General features: G+C 39.0%; 1 protein-coding gene across 2 annotated transcripts in view; it reads right to left on the bottom strand.

The window, feature by feature from the left end:
- The window catches only part of RALYL (RALY RNA binding protein like), a 711,504-nt gene that overhangs the window by 18,293 nt on the left and 672,944 nt on the right, over positions 1-20,267 (bottom strand). The gene's annotated exons all lie outside the window — the stretch shown is intronic.

Raw genomic sequence — 20,267 nt, 5'->3', positions numbered from 1 at the left:
CAGTAAGTTCTATGCATAGGACACACTTGGTAATGGGTCAACTCTCTTTGGAGTATTAAAAAACCTGAAACTTGAAACAATATTGCTATTCATTTGGCAGATAAAATGCTCAGCACTAAGTCCAACAACCTCTGGAAAAGGCAATGAGAGGTGAGTATCTATCACTAACTAACCCTTCCCCAGAAAGTTTATTGATCTATCCAGTAAATATAATGTTGGAAAATCAACTCCTGTAATTTGAATATACTTTAAGACTTTAGATGAATGAATTAACTGATATATCTAAGAAATAGCTGCTGATATTTTCATATAGAATATTACTTGTGCTTAACATTTTAAATTTAGAATAAAGAAACCTATGGCTAAGGGTTCCGATGTGTTTATAGAGTCAGTATTATAGAAAATAGGAAGTATTACTAATACGCAGACCTGGGAAGAATAAAATGCTGAAATTTTTAAAAAAATTCAGTATTCATATAATGTTAGTGCCAGAAAATTCAAGGAAAATATCACTATTGTGTCAGGAATCCAACATTCATTCTTTAATAGGATGAATGGGATTACTGCTATGTGCGTTCTTTGAATATAAAGATAGTTAAGCAAGGTTGAAGACACTAATTTTCACCCGGTTAAACAAAGGTGATGAACACACTCACCTGAAGTGTTTGTGCTTCAGTGTCTGCAGTCTTCACTGACACACAATTGTCCGTGAAACAGGAAAGAGTGAAAAGGTGCCAGAGAATTGAACAGAATATGTCTCTAATATGCCAGGGTGCACAAAGGCAGCATTAGAAACCAGGGAGGGAATATAGACAAAGTGTGGTTTAAATTTTATGACTCTAAATGATATTACCATGGTTACAGTGCCATTTTTTTATAATGCCCTTTTAACCAGTGCAATTTGTGGAATCTTTATGTTTCCCCCTAAACTGGAGGTAATTCTAGTGAAAATGATTCTTTAAAAGTCAAATGAAGCAAATCTATACCTACTAGGCAATCAGTGAATTATTTCTTTCTCATGAGTGGCTTAGAGAAAAATAGAAACATTTTCAAACATCGGTAATAAGCTTTGCTAAGCATATTCATAAGAAAAGGGTTCACATATTTTGGAATTATTTTCTTATAGAAATAAAATTCTTTTGTTCTCAAGCTTTACATTAATTGCTCAAATTATTTTCATTTCTTAAAAATACTGTGCAAATATTAGCATTTCAAAAATTCACATATTGTTTTAATACTTTAATACATATTGTTTCCTTAAAGCTAGAAATTTAGAAAGCACTAGTCAACTATTGGTGGTTAACAAAATTTTCCTTGTACTTATATTCCTATTTACCCATAAAAGGCCCTGTATTTAAAATATCTATCATATCTGTTTTCTTCAGTGAATTCCAAATAGACCTTTTAATTGGAAAATTCAACTTTAAGTAACAATGATAGGGGCGCTTAACAACAAACTGTGTAACAAGGAATTAATACTCTAGTCATTGTATTAGTTTTACGGAATATGTGCAGATTGAAGAATATGTTTTACGATATAAATCTTTAACTAGAATGTAAGCTTCATCTGTGAATGAGGCACCCTCCACCCCTAAAAGAGGCATTTTCTTTTCTTTTCTTTCTTTTTTTCTTTTCTTTTTTCTTTTCTTTTCTTTTCTTTTCTTTTCTTTTCTTTTCTTTTCTTTTCTTTCTTTTCTTTTTTCTTTCTTTTCTTTCTTTCTTTCTTTCTTCTTTCTTTCTTTCTTTCTTTCTCTTTCTTTCCTCCTTCCTTTTTCCCTTTCTCCTTTTCTTTCTCTTTCTTTCTTTCTTTTTCTTTCTTTCTTTCTTTCTTTCTTTCTTTCTTTCTTTCTTTCTTTCTTTCTTTCTTTCCTTTCAGCAAGGGAATGGAGAGGGACAGAGGGAGAAGGAGAGGGAGAATCCCAAGCAGGCTCCATGCCCAGTGTGGATCCCAACAGGGGCTCCATCTCACAACCTCAAGAGACCAAGATCCCATTGATGAGGGTTAGGAGATGGGGGTTAAGTAAGATCTAAAGATTAAGATACAAAAATCTAGAATTTGTTAAGTGTGATTTTGTATGGATAAGTAGATGATAGACAAATTTTCTTCCTAAGATCATTATGTACCCTCTTTTATTTCTTGCCTAGTTCCTTTCTTCTTAGTATCCCCGCAGAAATGAAAATAATTTCTCCAAATTTGAAATCACTGTAACGTTCTCAGATTTCAAACGGTTCTCTTAGCCTACACACTCCTATACCTCAGTTCAACAGAGATGATCTCAAAAGAGTATCTTGATGTATGCTAAAAAAATATGCTGGAATTTTAAGACAACATAAGTTGAAAGGGACATGTATAAACCCTGTAATGAAATCTTTAAAATGTTTTCCTTTCAAAGTTATTAAAATTTCCTACAACTGGTACTTCCATTAAATTTTGTTACTTGAGGGAAGAGAGTAGTTTGCCAAACACATATACTTATAGCAGGGATTTTTATAAACATGATCTTATTTAATCCTTTCAATAATCTGCAAAAATTTCCTTTAACAGATGTGGAAGTAAGCCTCAGAGAGGCAGTGATTTGCCTAAGGTCCTGTAGTTATTAAAAAGCTTGCCCATCTGAATCTAAAACCCAAATAACCCTTCTGAATTGCTAACCGTACATCTGGCACTTTGTAAGGGTAAATGAAAACACTTTTCTCCATTAAAAAAAGGCAAAGAGACCAATTTCCCCTTGCCTTTTTTCTTAGAGTGTCTTTTTGGAGGTTTAGTGAATCTGGGTCTTTCCTCTAACCTTTGACCTAAAGATAAATCCCATTAGGGGCAAATCCCATTCTCCAATGATCACAGCGTAGCACCGCTTCAAGATCACCCGCCAGATAACATCTAGGTATATGATAATGTTAAATTTTACATGAGCCCTGTAATCCTGAAAAACAGTGAAGGTTAAGGACAACCCTCTTCCCTGTCCCCCCATTCCACCCTTTGTGTTTTGGGAAATGGCCTACCACAAAGAACCATCCTTCCCCATTTGACTTAGATAAGAATTAGTGAAGCCTGCTTGTTCACCCATGACACAGTTGGACACAGACCCTCCAAATTCCCATTCTTGGTCTCATAAATGATTAGCTGAATGATTCCATCTTAATGATCAATGAGAATAAAAGTCCTGTTAACTAAACTTTGGTTAAGTTCCTCTTCTTTTTCCAGGACTCTGAACTTTGGCCCACTATCAGCCTGAGCCAATATACAACTACTCTGGAAGGGCCCCTCTGGGAAAATAGGCTGGCCCAAGGGTAAAACTTTGCCTGATCTATTATTCACCTTGCCACCCTTTCACCTAGTTTCCCCACATTCAGTTGGCTCTAGCTTTATTTACTCTTCTCCATAAAAGGAGTAAACTCTTTTAGTTTTACTCATGAGATGCTGTCATGGCTCTCTATTGCAACAACCCCATCCTCCCTTGCAACAATCCTTCCAAATACAGCATCTTTTTACTAAATTTATATTTGTGTTTAATTTGACATATGTAAAAGGATAGCTCTGGATTTGGCTCTGAGAACTCTTCAGAGCTGTACATTGTCCTAAGGTTCAGCTTTTTGTCTCTTGGGGAGATAAATGTTCTGCTTTGCTGCATAAAATGCATGAGATTTTGTCCAAAGGACCAAGGTGGCCTTAACATTCTCCCCAGCTTGATTAAACTTTAGGCGGTGTCTTCCTGTCTTGAGGACCCTGACCTCCATTTTCTTAGAGTATTTACTTTAGAGAATTTGTATGTGCAAATTCTCTCTGCCCCTTTGAGATGTAAATCTCCCAGCTTCTTGTCAATGTCACAATTTAGTTATTTCTTTCTCAAGCATCTGCACATCTTCCTTTGAAATGTACTCACCAAGGAAAGGAAGATAGCGCCCCTTACTCCCAATCTCTTTGAGAGGGTAGGAGCCTAATTTGGATAAGTGACAATTAACTAACATAGATGGCCTAATCACCTTGATCAACGTCCCTGCTAAGGTCTTCTAGTACTTTTCCACCAACTCACCCCAGGCTTAAAAACTCTGCTTCCTTTCGTTTCAACAGAATTGAGTTCAGTCTTTTTCTTCTATTGCCATAGTCTTGAATAAAGTCTTCCTTACCTGTTGAATTCTATCCAGTGCAATTTTTCTTTGGCACCAATATTGTGGTCACTTTGGTGCTAGCTTACATGCAAGTAAATCTGTGAATATTTACTTAAAAATTACATTTTCTGTTCTATATTAGGAGGGAAGTGTCTTTCTGTTGGCAGGATTGTTTTATTTCTGCAACAACTTTCATCACTAGCCTTTAGTACTTCAGATTGCTCTATTTTCCTCTAGAACATTATAGCATTTCTAGAAAAGCAGTTCTTTGTTTTTGTGAATTTAAGGCTTATTTTTGGACTGCTTCTCATTTCTAAGACTTTAGAACCTTTCTATTCTCTTCCTCTTTTGTTTTTCTCTGTACAGATACTCTGGGATAGTGAAAATATTTTATTTTGTTTGGATCTATACTCTAGATTTATTACTCTGCCTTTTAACATCATTGCAGGCAGTTTGGATATTACATGTCTACCGCAATAATTTTCACATCTCAGAAGCCCTTAGTTCTCAAGCCCATTTGCTAATGACAACGTTGCTGTCCTAGCTACAGTTGGAACCATAGCATCTACATACTTACCTGGGCATACTTTAGTTTTGAATTCTCTGAAGTTTATTTCCTTACACACTTGTGACTTTCAGCTTTTTGTGGGCTTAAAAATTGCAGATTGGGAGTGAGAGAGAGGCTTATTTCTTGGTTTGTTTTATAACTTGGTGTCCTAGCTTTGCTAACTAAATTCAGGTTACTTCAAATTTGCATTTTTATCACTCATGGGAGGTAATAATACAGAGCCACTGAAAACCAACAGGACTGAGTCAATACTGCTGTGTTGACTTTGATGTGTTGGTTTTAAGCCTCCTTCTGTTGTTCCTCGTCAGTGTCTTTAAGATGCACAGACAGCTGCCTGAATGACCTAGTGACTAAGTTATAATGAAAACTGTTTGCTTCTCTGCTTTGTATAATAACCCTCTAAATCACAGAGGGCATGCATACAAAAGTAATATTTAGAACACGATCTGATTAGAATACACAATAAAATGTGCTTAAAAATGGGTGGGGGCTCATAGTTTGAGGGAATCTGAGGATATTTTCCTCTCTTTCTTTATTAAATATTCATTAACATTAACATGTGCTATACACCGTGCTAAGGAAAACTAGAACATAAATTAATCTCCGAGAAATTCACAAATCAGTAAGCCAGAAAGAAGGAAAATCACTCATTACAATATAGCAAGTTAAGCATGATGAGATATGAATACAGTGTGGTCTGAAGAAAGAAGCAAACTCAAATGTGTCCGGGATAGGTTGGGGGCTTTGTTCAGGGATGGATTCATGACATGTGATGGGGCTCTTAAAGACACAGAATTTGTTGATGAGCCAGACAAAATAAAGAATGGGGAAGGATATTCAATTTCGAAGGAAGAGCATATACATATAGCATGACATAGTGTGTCAAGGACCATCAAGTAATCCAGCATCCCTCTATCTACCCACCTCATCCACCCCCCTATTCCCCACCATATGCTGGATACTATGTGTGAGGGATCCAAAACCAAAAGACAGGAGAAAAAAAAGATGGCGGAAGCGTAGGGGACCCCTTTTTCAGATGGATATCTACAAGACCATCCTGAACACCACAGAATCAGCCTGAGATGCAGGAAGATATATCTGGATCTCCACAAGTGAACATCACCAGCACTGAGTTTTGAAGTACAAAGTGGGGAGCTGTGAATCCGCGCACAGATATCAGAAGATAAATGGAAGTGGGAGGGAGCCACTGCGCTCTGGCGCCCGGAAGCAGTAGCCACCTGCACTGGGGAGTGGGCCGGACTCACAGACTGGCACCTGCGAGAGAGCAGACTGAGACCGTGAGCCGGGGAACGCGAGTGTGACCAGACTGAAAACAGGAGCTCTGGAGCACACACTCAAACTAGACTGAAACTGGGAGCTTGGGAGCCCACACGGGAACTGGGGGTGGATGGCGTTGTTAGAAGCACAAAGGACAGAGACATGCCAGCCCTGGAAGCGAGGGCTGGGAGAGTGCTGTGGGGTGCACAACCCGGGACGTTGCAGGGTTTTTAGCAGCACTGACAGAAACAGAGTTAAAGTGGCCAGGAGAGCTCAGTGGAGAGTGGACTGCAATCTCTCTGTTCTGAGACAGAGGCTAGGATACGGCCACTGCTATTCTGACTCTCAGAAGAGGCACAGCAAACCACCGGGGAAAGCCACCAGAGAACAAAAGCCTGGAAATACCAGCTCACATTGTGCCCATCCCCACCCCCTCTCACAAGGGACAAGGCGACTCTACCCAAACAGGGTTGCCTGAATATCAGCATGGCAGGCCCCTCCCCCAGAAGGCAGGCTGAAAGAACAAGAAGCCCACATCCCTAAGGTCCCTATAAAACAGGTGCATCTTGCTTGGGTGCTGGCAATAATTTGGTCTCTATACATCCACGCAACCTCTCCTCATCAGAATGACGACGAGGAGGAATCCCCCCCAACAAAGAAAAGAAACAGAGACTGTGGCCTCTGCCACAGAACTGATGGATATGGATATAACCAAATTGTCAGAAATGGAGTTCAGAGTAAACAATGGTCAAGATGATGTGTAGGCTTGAAAAAAATATTAACAAAAATATTAACAAGAATATAGAATCTCTAAGGGCAGAAATGAGAGTGAATCTGGCAGAAATTAAAAATGCTATGAATCAAATGCAGTTTAAACTGGATGCTCTGATGGCCAGGGTAAATGAGGCAGAAGAACGAATTAGTGAATTGGAAGATAGTATGATAGAAAAGAAGGAAAAAATGGGAACTTGGCTCAAAAAAAGCCAATCTCAAGAATGTAGATTACGGGAGATTACTGACTCAATGAAACGTTCCAAAGTCAGAATCATCGGCATCCCTGAGGGGGATGAGAATCCTCACCTATGGAGGGAGGAATATCAGAATAACATCAGACCTGTCTACAGAGACCTGGCAAGCCAGGAAAAGCTGGCAAGTCATATTCAGAGCACTAAGTGAGAAGAACGTGCAGCCAAGGATCCTTTATCCAGCAAGCTGTCATTCAGAATTGATGGAGAGACAAGGACCTTCCAAGACCGGCAGAAACTGAAAGAATATGTGACCACCAAGCCAGCCCTACAGGAAATATTAAGGGGGGGGGTTTCTATAAAAGTAAAAAGACCCCAAGAGTGATACAGAACAGAAATTTACAATCTATAGAAACAAAGACTACACAGGCAACATGACATCTTTAAAATCATATCTCTCAATAATTGCTCTCAATGTGAATGGCCTAAATGCTCCCATAAAGTGCCACAGGGTTACAGATTGGATAAAAAGACATGACCCATCCATTTGCTGTCTACAAGAGACTCATCTTGAACCTAAGATACATCCAGACTGAAAGTGAAGGGATGGAGAACCATTTTTCATGCCAATGGACCTCAAAAGAAAGCTGGGGTGGCAAATTTCATATCAGACGATTAGATTTTAAACTAAAGACTGTAGTTAGAGATACAGAAGGACACTATATTATTCTTAAAGGATGTATCCAACAAGTGGATATGACAATTATAAATATCTACACCCCCAACAGGGGAGGAGTTAGATACACATGCCAACTCCTAACCAGAATAAAGAGACATATAGATAATAATACATTAATAGTAGGGGGCCTCAACACTCCACTCTCAGCAATAGACAGATCACCTAAGCAGAAAATCAACAAAGAAACAAGAGCTTTGAATGACATTTTGGACCAGATGGACCTCATAGATATATACAGAACACTACACTACAGAATAACAGAATACTCATTCTTTTCGAATGCACATGGAACTTTCTCCAGAATAGACCATATACTGGGTCACAAAACAGGTCTCAACTGATACCAAAAGACTGATATTATTCCCTGCATATTCTCAGACCACAGTGCTTTGAAATTGGAACTCAATCACAAGGAAATTTTGGAAGAAACTCAAACACTTGGAAACTAAGAACCATCCTGCTTAAGAATGATTGGGTAAACCAGGGAATTAAAGACAAGCTTAAGCAATTTATGGAAACCAATGAGAAGGAAAACACATGGGTCCAAAACCTATGGGGAACTACAAAGGCAGTCCTAAGGGGAAAATACATAGTCATCCAAGCCTCACTCAAAAGAATAGAAAAATCTAAAATGCAGATTTTATATTCTCACCTCAAGAAGCTGGAGCTGGAACAGAAGAACAGGCCTAACCCACACATGAGAAGGAAGTTAATCAAGATTAGATCAGAGATCAATGAATTAGAAACCAGGAGCACAGTAGAGCAGATCAACAACCAGAAGCTGGTTCTCTGAAAGAATAAATAAGATCAATAAGCCACTGGCCAGACTTATTCAAAAGAATAGAGAAAGGATCCAAATTAATAAAATTATGAATGAAAGGGGAGAGATCACGACCAACACCATGGCAATAGGAAGAATCATTAGAAACTATTATCAACAACCATATGTCAATAAATTAAACAACCTGGAAGAAATGGATGCCCTCCTGGAAACCTATAAACTACCAAGACTGAAACAGGAAGAAATTGATTATCTAAACAGACTGATCAATTATGAAGAGATTGAAGCAGTGATCAAAAACCTCCCCCAAAACAAGAGTCCAGGGCCTGACGAATTCCCTGGGGAATTCTACCTAACATTTAAAGAAGAAATAATACCTATTCTCCTGAAGCTGTTTCAAAAAATAGAAACAGAAGGAAAACCACCAAACTCATTCTATGAGGCCAGGATTACCTTGATCCCCAAACCAGGCAAAGACCCCATTAAAAAAGAGAATTACAGACCGGTATCCCTGGTGAATATGGATGCCAAAATTCTCAACAAGATCCTAGCTGATAGGATCCAACAGTATAGTAAAAGGATTGTCCATCATGACCAAGTGGGATTTATCCCTGGGATGCAAGGGTGGTTCAACATACACAAATCGATCAATGTGATGATCACATCAACAAGAAAAGAGTCAAGAACCATATGATCCTCTCAATTGATGCAGAAAAAGCATTTGACAAAATACAGCATCCTTTCCTGATTAAAACCCTTCAGAGTGTAGGAATAGAGGGTACATTCCTTAATTTCATAAAAGCCATCTATGAAAAGTCTACAACGAATATCATTCTCAATGGGGAAAGCTGGAAGACTTTCCCTTAAGATCAGGAACATGAAAAGGATGCCCACTCTCGCCATTATTATTCCACATAGTACTAGAAGTCCTCGCAATAGCAATCAGACAACAAAAAGGAATAAAAGGTATTCAAATCAGCAAAGAGCAAGTCAAACTGTCTCTCTTCACAGATGACATTTTACTCTATATGGAAAACCCAAAAGACTCCACCCCCAAATTACTAGAACTTATAGAACAATTCAGTAATGTGGCAGGATATAAAATCAATGCTCAGAAATCAGTTGCATTCCTATACACGAACAATGAGACTGAAGAAAGGGAAATTAGGGAATTGATTCCACAATAGCACCAAAAGTCATAAGTTATCTCGGAATTAACCGGAGACATAAAGGATCTATATTCTAGAAACTATAGATCACTCTTGAAAGACATTGAAGAAGTCACAAAAAGAAAGAAAAACATTCCATGCTCATGGATTGGAAGAATAAACATAGTTAAAATGTCTATGCTACGCAGAGCAATCTACACTTTCAATGCCATCCCAATCAAAATACCAATGAAATTTTTCAAAGAACTGGAACAAACAGCCCTTAAATTTCTGTGGAACCAGAAAAGGCCCCGACTCGCCAAGGAAATGTTGAAAAGGAAAAACAAAGCTGGGGACATCACGCTGTCTGATTTCAAGCTATACTACAAAGCTGTGATCACCATGCCAGGATGGTACTGGCACAAAAACAGACATAGACCAATGGAACAGAATAGAGAACCCAGAAATGGACCCTCAGCTGTATGGACACCTAATCTTTGACAAAGCAGGATAAAACATACAGTGGAAAATAGACAGTCTCTTCAATAAATGGTGCTGGGAAAATTGGACAGCTACATGCGAAAGGATGAAACTTGACCACTCTCTCACACCATACAGAAAGATAAACTCCAAATGGATGAAAGACCTTGATGTGAGACAAGAATCCATCAAAATCCTAGAGGAGAACATAGGCTGTAACCTCTTTGACATCAGCCACAGCAACTTCTTTCATGACACATCTCCAAAGGCAAGAAACAAAAGAAAAAATGAACTTGTGGGACTTCATCAAGATAAAAAGTTTCTGCACAGCCAAGGAAACCATCAAAAAAACTACTAGGCTGCCCATGGAATGGGAGAAGATATTTGCAAATGACACTACAGATAAAAGATTAGTATCCAAGATCTACAAAGAATTTCTCAAACTTGAAACACATGAAAGAAATAATTAAATCAAAAATGGGCAGAATTCATGAGCAGACACTGTTCCAATGAAGACATACAAATGGCTAACAGACACATGAAAAAATGTTCAAAATCATTAGCCATGAGGGAAATTCAAATCAAATCCACCTTCAGATACCACCTTATGCCAGTTAGAATGGCAAAAATAGACAAGGCAGGAAACAACAAATGTTGGAGAGGATGTGGAGAAAGGGGATCCCTCTTACACTGTTGGTGGGAATGCAAGTTGGTACAGCCACTTTGTAAAACAGTGTGGAGGTCCCTTAAAAAGTTAAAAATGAGCTACCCTATGATCCAGCAATTGCTGGATTTACCCCAAAGATACAGACGCAGTGAAGAGAAGGGCCATATGCACCCCAATGTTCATAGCAGCATTGTCCACAATAGCTAAATTGTGGAAGGAGTCGAGATGCCTTTCCACAGATGGATGGATTAAGAAGATGTGGTCCATATATACAATGGAATATTACTCAGCCATCAGAAAGAACGATTACCCAACATTTGCAGCAATATGAATGGGACTGAAGGAGATTATGCTAAGTGAAATAAATCAAGCAGAGAAAGACAATTATCATATGGTTTCACTCATTTATAGAACATAAGGAATAGCAGGGAGATAGGTAGGAGAAGGAAGGAAAGAATGAAGGGGAGTGTAAACAGAAGGGGGAATGAACCCTGAGAGACTCTGGATTCCTGGAAACAAACTGAGGGCTTCAGAGGGGAGAGGGGTGGGGGATTGGGATAGCCCGGTGATGGGTATTAAGGAGGGCATGTATTGCATGGAGCACTGGGTGTTATACACAAAAAGTTAATCATGGAACACTCCATCAAAAACTAAGGATGTACTGTATGGTGACTAACATAACATAATAAAAAATAAAAAATAAAATAAAATAAAAAACATAAAACAAAATACAAAAACAAAACCAAAAGACATCATCCAGCCTGCAAGGCACTTTTAGTACTGTTGAAGAACGAGATATTTTTAATAAAAAGTAAGAGCAACAACGAAGTGAGTGTTCTAATAGAAGTCTGTGTGAGCAATGGAAATACTTAACTCTCCCTGGGAATATCAGGAAGGTGTCATATTAGAGCTGAGTAATGAAATAAAAATAGATGTTCACCAGTATGAGGAACAGAATGACATTCCAGGAAAGTTAATCCCTGCCCCTAACTCTCACCCAGCAGCCAACCTCTGTTTCATTTAAATGCAATTATGAAGTACTGTACTCATGTACAAAGCATTTTTCACTCAGCATAATTTTTTAAAAATATTTGTCTGCATTGTTGTATGTATCAGTAGCTTGTTCCCTTTTGTTGCTGAATAGTGCCCAATATATGAATATATAATCACACTTCATATATCCATTTTCTAATTGATGGATTGTTTCTAGTTTTCGGATATTCTGAGTAAAGCTGCTAAAACATTCTTACGCAAGTACTGTCTAGACATATATTTTCATTTCTCTTGAATGCTTAAGAGTTGAATTGCTGGCTCATTATATCTAGTTTTATAAGAAATTGCCAGGCTTTTCTAAATGGTTATTACACTGTATCTTCCTACCAACCATGTTGGAGAGTTCGAGTGCTCCACATCTCCACACCTTTGCCAACATTTCACTCCAGCAGTCCATTTGGCCATTTTGCACATCTGGGCATGTGCAGTGTTACCTTTATGGAGTTTCAATTTGTATTTTCCTGAAGACTAATGATTTTGAGTGCGTTTTCATGTGCTTACTTTTTCTTTGGTGAAGTATCTATTTGCCCTTCCCTCTTCATGTACCCCATGCTCTATCTCAAGGCTTCTCAACCTTGGCTACATGTTAAAACATCTTTGGACTTTTACTTTGGTGCCACCCCCTCTCTGATATAACTGTTATAGGTTGAGGTCCCTGCCTTTGGTATTTATAAAAAAAGCACTCTCGGTGATTCTATGTGTGCCCATGTTTGAAAACCTTACTGCTGTGGTCCAGTGGTTCTCAACTTCCATAGGTATCAGAATCACCTGGAGGGTTTGTTAAAAAACACAGATTGCTGAGATCCATCTCCAGAGTTTCTGATTTGATGAGTCTGGGTTAGAGTCTGAGAATTTGCCTTTCTTAGAAGTTTCCACATGATGTGATGCTGCTGGTCCTGGGACCGCCGTTTGAGAATCACTGCTTTAGCCAAACTAACCAACCAACTTCTCAACAGACACCAAATTCTTTAAAGCTGTTCTTCTTGGTGTATTCTCTTCTCTCTGTTGAGGTCCCATCTCAACATGCCTAAGAACCAACGTGAGTGTCATAACCTTCATGAAGTCTGCTCGGATTCATTTGTTCTCTCATTTCTCTGCCACACTCTATTACTGTGATTCCTGTGGTAACTGTACTTATCACACTGTTTGGTTAATATCTGTTTATTTGTTCTGGCTGCAGCACTTCCCTCTTCCACACAGTGAGAGTACTGTAAAATCAGAAACCAACTAACAATATCTGCACGTTACTGAGTTTCCACTATTTTATTTAAAAATTCCTTTAATTGTTGTTTTAATGAATGAGTGGCTGGATGACTAATAGAACATGTAATATACAAGGCTTCTCACATACTCAGGTTCTTTAAAACTACACTTGACCACCTGTTATTAAATTGGAAGCCAGATCATAGGAGTCAGAGAGCAAATCTACAGCAACAACTAAAAATAAAAGCCACATATCACAGGCTACAGTTAGCATTATCTACTTTTTTTTTAAAAAAAAGAAAAAATAAAAAAGGGGACTTGAAAGGATTTTTTTTGAATTGAATAAGCCAGCAATTATAAAATCAAAGAAAGCTTTAATAAGATGAAAGCAAAGTATGATTTTTCTCAGAGTATTACATTTGTTTCCCGAAGGCTTTCTTATCAAGTAAGAAGTGCTTTTTAAAAAAAATTGAATCTCCAGAGATTTAAAGAAAAAAAAACAAAGTTCCATAGGAAGACTGTTGCTAGAAATGTTGTAAGGTTTCATTGAAAGATTCACTTGTGAACTGAGATGGTAATGATAATGGCAAGGGTAACAATGTCCTTGCTCACATTGTGCCGGAGACTTTAAATGCTATTCATGAGGTATCTCATTTAACCCTTACGAGAGCCCTAGAAGGTAGGTATGATTATTCTAATTTCATAAATGACAAAACAGAGGCTGACAGAAGTTAAATAATTTGTTCAAGGCCAGTATTAAACCCATTTTTATGGAGGGTTGCCAGATGAATTACGGGATGCCCGATGAATTTGAGTTTCAGACAAATAACAGAAGGCTTTTGTTTCGTTTTGTTGCAAGTGTGTCTTGTGTAATATTTGGGACATGATTATATTAGAAAATTATGCATTGTTTATTTGAAATTCAAATTTAAATGGGTGTCCTGTATTTTTATTTGCTACATCTGAAAGCCCTACTTTTATCTCACTCCAGAAAAATTGGCATCAGACCACTGCATTGCATTGCTTCCTAATTCTCTCTTACATAAAGGCAGTCCCCAATTTACTGACATGAAATTTATGGACCGAACTTCAAACAGTAAGCACGGCATCAAGGCCCTTTATGATCTGGTCCCTACCTTCCCGTTCTCCCATCCAGGGGCATCACAAGCGCCAAGGCTCTGAGGCAGGAGCTGAATGCTGTGGGGCTGGAGATTGGGGTAGCTGCCGAGAAGTCGGACCCGGATCAGAGGCTACATGGTGCAGGGCTTTGGTGATCACTGCGAGGACACACACGTGTTTCTACTCTGAGTGAGGCGGGGAGTTTCAAACAGAATGACATGGCCCGGCTTAAGTTTTAACGGGAGCAAATCGGCTGCTGAATGGAAAACAGGGATGTATTGTAAATATTCAGGTAGCAACTCAAGTGGCTGCTTTCCTTGATGATGGACTTCTTGTTGGTGGGTTCAGTCTTCCAGCGGTGCTATGCTGTGCTCTGGGTGTCAACTTGCAACTTAGAGCCGAGGAGAGGGACATCACTGTCCCAGCTTTAAGGCGGAACCTGTTGTTCCATACGGAGACCTGAAGGGACGCGGCTCCAGGGGCCCCTTGTGGGTGTTGCATCTTTGGGTGCAGATGAGGCAACGCTATGTGCAGAGAGCAACGTTCTCTCACAAGGGGGGGCTAGCGAAGGCCGTGGGGAGACGGCCCCCTCAAGGGGAGAGCAGGTGGTGGACAGGCAGTGGGAGCACACGACCGGACATGTTCCCGAGCCTAAATGAGACACTTCCTGGGATTCCCAGAAACAACTGGGAGAGAGTGGCGGTGGGTCTGGCAAGGTACTGCAACGGTGTGGGGGTCCAAATGAGGCTGGAAGACTTTGTGGTTTGTCTGACTGTGACCTAATTTATAGCATAACTGGACAGGCCTGGAGACATCAGGGTTAGCCAAATTAAATAAAAGATGTTAAAAGGCACAAGAAAACACAAGAGGAGATAGGAAAGGATACAGTGCCATATAAAAAACCCGATAAACACTTAGCAAATTTTTAACTAAATGTCTCCTTTGTGCCAGGCATGCACTTTTTAGACATTACCTCATTCATTGTTCACAACAATTCTCGGGCAGGCATAGATTATTACCAAGCCCCTTACATAGATGAAAAAAAGTTGAGCACATAGATAAACAGCTTGTACAAAGTCAGGCAGACTTGAACTATTTCTGTCAAACAGTAGGCAGAGTTCATGTTTAAAAAAAAATTTTTTTTTAAGTAATCTCTATGCTTAACATGGCGCTCTCATTCATGACCCAGAGAACAAGAGTCAATGCTCTGCCGAGTCAGCCAGGCATCCAGAGTTTATGTTCTTAGAAACAACTAAGCCATCAAGCCTCCTGGGGGAAAAATTATCCTAATGAGCTTGGCATAGTTCTGTAGCTTAAATAAAAATGACTGAAATCAAGAGAGATGCCAAGAGCAAGTCTGAAAATCACTATGAGGAACACTTATTACAGAGAGATCAGAGCTCCTGAAGAGGCAGGATTCCAGTGTGGAGAGCAGGAATAGAGATGTACACCCGTCACTCCCTTTGCCTCCCACCAAGGGCTTAGCCGTCTCCCACTTCTTTTGAGAAGAGCTGGCCAGTTACCTGCAGGGGCCGTGGCCATTCATGCCTCAGCAGCAGGCCACCCAGGCCAGGTCATTTGCAGCACACAAGCACCATAATTGCCCATCGTATCCCTAACTCTGTCCAAATTATGGATTAAAGATGAAGTCAAGATGAAGGTCTCTGAATGCTGCATGGAAATACAGACCCAAATCAAACAGGTTAAGTAACCACTCCCTTGCTTCCTTGTGATACATACCTCTAACTAATTCAGTTGACACTACCTTTGAGAGCGTGTCTCCCAAGTTCTTGTTGGTTCCCCAGCTAGCATTCAGCCCAAATGATGAAAATGAAGAGACTGATGCATGGTTGATAAAGGGGAGCATCCAGGTAAAGGATTCCATGTGGAAAAAAACAAAGTTTCAAAAAGAAGGTGACATTTTCAGCCTTGTTTATAAAGACCCAAAATAGCAATCAGAATGCTTTATGCGTTTCAGATCGTCAGGGGCATATCAGAGTGCTTGCTTAGAGGTTTCTTCAACTATGGGGTTCAATTTGTGGTCCAGACCTTTCCCAATGTGCACAGAAATTCAATACCTTGTAAGCCCAGGTGACTTGCTTAGTAGAATGTTTTGTTAAATGCTGAAAGATGTATTACAACGTAGTACTCAGCTTGCATGCCTAAGTATTACACACTCTAGCCAGGTAATTCTACAGTGGATGCTTACTAGATTGACCTGATCTGACTGTAGGTAGTCAGCAAAAGCAAAAGTATTACAAGCAGAATTCGAAAGTATAAATTCTTTATACTTTATAATCCATTTAAATGTTTGGTTCTTTATAATCCATTTAAATGTTTGGTTTGTTTATAGTTTCCTTTGTGAATTGATGGTTTAGTTCTGCAGTTTCAAACCTCAGCCTGATAAAAGTACAGATTTCTGGGCTCTTTCCCAGATAATCTATATCAGCATTTTCAGCAATCACCTTAGGTATTTGGATTTAAGTCAACCAAGAACTTTGCTTTGGAAAACAATGAATAGCCTCTCTAAGGCCCTTTAACATATCTGACAGCTTTGCCTTGTCCTAGAGTGTACGCAGAAGCCTTTTCCCATACACCTGGTAGAGTTCATTTGCCCTTTGGAATTAGCAGGGCACTAAGCATACTTTTCTATAATTATTTCCCATTATGGCATAGACTACTTTTATTTTGGATCATGTTATTTTGTATAAAAGTCAGTAACAACTTTGGTGGATATGAAAAAAAAAAAGAGCCTGGAAGGTATAAATGTCTTATTTGTGAAATTTCTAGTCGTTTTATAAAAAAAATATGTCTATCATCTATCTACCTATCCATCTGTCCGTCTATCCATCCACTCACCTACCTACTTATATGAAGTATCTAATGTATTTTGGATATTAAATATATTTTCTATAAAATGAACTGGGAACAAAGGAGGCTGATTTGAATATTCTTTTCTCAACCTTAATATGTACTGTCACTTTTGGCATTCTTTGAGATAAAGTTCCAATCTTACTTCTGCCATGAGTCTTTCCTGGCTATGTGTGATTCCCCATTTGTAAACTGTATCTTCATATGGTTCTTACCATAACATACTGCTTTTTTTTTTTAAATCTGTAGCCTTTATCCTCAGTCAGTTTATATCCTTCTTGAGGGAAAACATAGGATTTTCCTTCTTTATTTCTGTAGCAAAAACCTCAGTGTCATTCATTAGTGTTCAATCAATAGCAATACTTGCTAATGGATTTATTCAGAAACAGGAGTAGGGTAGTGGTGTGCTAGTGTAAGTATAGTGCATTAATAAAGACTTTAATTTTAAATAAATTCAAGTCTTAATTTTTATGCATTAATGAAATATGTAGGCATAGATGATTGTAGAATCACAGATTTTTTTAGCTTTGGCTGGCTGCTTATAAATTATCAAGTGCATGTCTATTATTTTTTACACGAAGAAATCAGTGTTTAGGGCACTAAGCCACCTGATAAAAAGGAATAATTTACTTAAACATTTCATTTCATACATAAAGCAATAGTTTTAGTTATCTTTGCATTTTTTGTAGCACCTAGTTCATACAGAATAGGCACCCAAATGTCAGCTGAATGGAAATCAATTTCACTAACTGGATATTTAGAACTAGACAACGAATGGACAGCTCGTGCCTTCAGCTTCTCACATGCTCCACAAGGGGTACCACCACCTACAGCTGTCCCATTAGCTCATTTTGCTGGATCTCCCTTGCTTCAGATACAATTCTTGTTTCCTGTTCGTTCCAGATTTTCTTTGAGCACCTGCCTCAGCATGTGGATTCTAGCTCTTCTTTCTGACTCCTACTGCATGTGTTAAAAACTTAATTATATTGTATCCTTGCTGAATCTGTAATCATATCTGCCTTTCTGAAAGAGGAGATTTATGCCTTTACTTTCCTTTTTAGGAACCACAGACGATTTGATTCATGTGGTCTGGAAAGGAGAAAACAGTGGACACCAGACAGGAATTTTCTCTTGGCCAATCGATCACTAGGAGGGACTCCTCAGTCTCCATTTAGATTGCTCATCCTCACTCATTGTTTTCCAAGTCTTAGAAACAAAGTGAGATATTAAAGCTAGGATTTAATTCTTCAGCACCCTAAGCCCCCAGTTATAACACAAGGGACAAGGGAGAAAACTCAAGCATCTCCAGGCAGTGATAGTGCTAATCACTTTCTGTGTGTTTAGAGTGTAAACCAAGCACCACGGTTTGGATTTATTCCCTTGGCTGCATGACCAACCCTTGCTCCTTCAGATGTGGTGCTCCTGGAACACAGGCTCACTCAGAGTGAAGATCAAACAGAACGGATTTTAGATAGTTCTGATCTAACCTTACTATTTTGCAGATAAGAACACTGAGACTCAGAGAAGTGATTTGTGTTAAGGTGATTCAATTGGATTGGATGGTGACAGATCTGGGACTAACACCGGTCATGCTTTCTCTTTCACGACAGCTGACTTTTGGTAACCGTCTTTTTCTTTTACTTCCTCTTTTACTTTTATCTGATATTTGGAGTGATTTCATGCCCATGTAGATGACCAATCTTGCAGCTGAGTCTCGAAGTTCCTTGAATTCTTCATATGCAGTGACTTTTGCTCTGATCCCACTACCATCACCTTCTCCTATGGATCTTCTTATCACTTAACTGTCACATGTCTAAAATATCTCAATCTCTAAGTACATCCTTCACTTTACTCATATGCACTTCATTTTCTCTCCCTTTAAAGGCAGAGGACATTCCCTTTCTGCCTCTATAATTTCCTTGTCAGCCCCCTCCTATGTTCCCGTCTTCCCTGCTCAGGTTCAACTCCAGGATTCATCTAGTTAGCCAGTCTTTACTAATGTCCTCAGTGATCTTTATTTGTTGTTTTTCTTTGCACTTATCTGACAAAAATCCAACTGAATGTGTTGGCTTTCTCCTTGCTTCTACCAGGGTTGATACAAAACAATGGAGAAAACACCACAGCTGGGCTGATTGATGCCTCTATGACAGTGGTTCTCAAAGTGTGGTCCCCAGACAGGCAGTTCCAGACTCACTCAGCCTACTGAATCAGAAACTCTTGGAATGAAACACAACAATCTGTATTTCAACAAGTTCTCCCGGTAATCCTGATATGCCCTGAAATTCAAAAAAAATACTACTGTGCTAAATCTTTTTCTTTAACCTCAATTGGCTATTAATACTAGCTGTCAATCCTTATATGTTTTCTAAATTAGTGATCCTCTCTGTTTTACAGACTAGCTTCTTTAAATCTCCATTCTCCTCCAATCTGTGGTCCTACCTGTCTCTCCTCACTCTCCAGAGATGATCACCCTCTGACTTATATAGTTTGTGTTTGGACTCCCTTAAACACCTGCCACCAAATCCTCAGACTTATTGCAGTTAGTTGCAGTGGAAGAGTGTTCATCTTCATGTTGAGGGCCAGCCCCATATACCTGTCCTCAAGATTCCTTTCCCTTCGGCATCAGGAACTTTCTCCCTTTCTCTTCATCAAGTTCTCTCTCTCCATTGGCATCTTCCACCCAACCTCATCACAATTTACATTCATACACTTGGGGATTTTGCTTTTAAGTATCATAAAAAGCACTATAGGATTTTAAGGATTTTAAGCAAGGGTAACATTATCTGATGTATAGTTTATGAAGATTTTGATCTTTCTTGTGTGGAGAATAGATTGCATGGGCTGAACCAAGAAAATCAGTTTGCCTGTAGTGGAGAGGTAACTAGCTCTGAGTTATGATTTGGAAGTAGAATTAATAGGGGAGGGTGGAGAGAATCAAAGGTAATCCTAGTCTTCTTGGTTTTGACAACCGTGTGGATAATGAAGTTGTTTATCAGAAGGAGGAAGACTGGGAAGGGATAAGATGACTGCAAAAAAAACAAGAATGTTTTGGTCATGTTGAATTTCAATTGTTTATTGTCTCTCTATGAAGAGATAGGCATTTAAATGCTTGAGTCTAGAATTCTGGGAAGAGATCAGGAATACAAATTTAGATTTAGGAATCTTTGGCCTATAGAAGACATTTAAAGCTCTGTTATTTAATGAAGTCATCCTGGAAAAGTGTGTAGAACGAGAAAGTAGCCTATGACAAAGCCCTAGGCTACTCTAATATTTAAAATGGGAGTA

The sequence above is a fragment of the Ailuropoda melanoleuca genome, chromosome 9 (genome assembly GCF_002007445.2).
Source record: "Ailuropoda melanoleuca isolate Jingjing chromosome 9, ASM200744v2, whole genome shotgun sequence".
Taxonomy (NCBI): Eukaryota; Metazoa; Chordata; class Mammalia; order Carnivora; family Ursidae; genus Ailuropoda; species Ailuropoda melanoleuca.
This window is presented reverse-complemented; position numbering and strand designations above follow the sequence as displayed.